Source organism: Lactuca saligna, chromosome 5 (assembly GCF_052625555.1).
Source record: "Lactuca saligna cultivar CGN05327 chromosome 5, ASM5262555v1, whole genome shotgun sequence".
Taxonomy (NCBI): domain Eukaryota; kingdom Viridiplantae; phylum Streptophyta; class Magnoliopsida; order Asterales; family Asteraceae; genus Lactuca; species Lactuca saligna.
Window position 1 is genome coordinate 219,513,437 of NC_136421.1, and position 1,309 is coordinate 219,514,745.

At 29.4% G+C, this 1,309-nt stretch overlaps 1 long non-coding RNA gene across 1 annotated transcript in view; it reads right to left on the bottom strand.

Moving 5' to 3' along the window:
• Nucleotides 1-580: 580 nt before the first annotated feature.
• LOC145047019 (uncharacterized) overlaps nucleotides 581-1,309 on the bottom strand; it is a 1,464-nt gene continuing 735 nt past the window's right edge. Inside the window, exon 2 of the long non-coding RNA XR_013682101.1 lies at nucleotides 581-1,127. This is a non-coding gene — a long non-coding RNA (uncharacterized LOC145047019). The remainder of the gene's footprint in view (nucleotides 1,128-1,309) is intronic.

Here is a 1,309-nt window from a genome sequence, read left to right on the forward strand (position 1 = left end):
TATTTTAAGGGATCGTAGATTCTATTAATTTTAAAAATCTAATTTTACGAATTAAAATTCTTTTAGTTTGGACATTCTGACATAATATGTTTATGACTATATTCGAAAATAAAAATATTCTTAAAGCATAAAATAATAAAAATATTCTTGAACCTATATATTCATCATTACTTTAAAAACTTCTTGTAGAATAATAAATTCTTGAACCATCAATTGAAGAATAGAGACAAACATTACATTAATTCGTTTTAATTGAAGAATAAAAACAAAAAATTACATTAATTCTTATAGAATACGGATAACAATTGTTAAGAATTACATTTATTGTTAAAGAATAAAACTAAAAAAAAAATTCACATTGGGAAAAAAAAACATCAAAAGCTAACAAAACACTAATACATTCTAAAAGAATAATGTTGCTAAGAATCACTTTCAATTTTTTGGTCCTTTCTTCAAACATCAACTTCTTTGAAAACAAATCCAATTGCAGTTTAGAATCCAATAACACGTTAGAAAATGAAAAATAAAAAACTAAATTCCTTTGGAAAATATGCAAACTTGTAAATTGCACCAAAGCCAATAACCAAGAATTGTAGAACATATATAAATCAGTGAGAAAATATCCATATTCCATTCCAACTGAACTAGAATGCGTGATTCCACTCCGATAGAATTGGAATTCAAGATTCAATTCTAGCAGAATTACCCTCACATTAGATCATTGAAAACCTTACTAGCATCACTAGCAATTCCCACTCCAACTTGTTCATAAAAATCTGATTAGATTAAAAAATAAGGTTTTAAAAGTTACAAAATGATGGGGCATCCCCTGCTAAAATTGTTCTTATTGCATTTCCACCACCACAAGTGAAGCATCTAGCACTGATCCAGGTTGCTGAACTGACTGGAAAAAAGAAGAAGAAAATTGTACATCCATTTGATGACACCAAGCAACCATGTTGAAGGGCCAAATGGAGCCAAATTCTTCTCTATCTCTTTAAAGACTCAATTGAGCAGTGGTGGATCTGTCTCAATAGAAGTATCATATATACTGAACCAATCTCTTGAACCTTTCCTTGTAGAAATATGTCACTTAGAACCCCAAGTAGTCTTATAATGTGACAGTGCTTTAATATTATCACCATATGCAATTAAACAACAAACAACAATCATTAGAACACCAAGCACCAAAGTTGAATCATTTACAAGAGTGGAACCTTCATCCTAAATACACATTGAGTGTCATTCACTACATTTACTTCTTACTATAGTTGTGATATTTGTTTCATGCTACTGCATCGTTCATTCT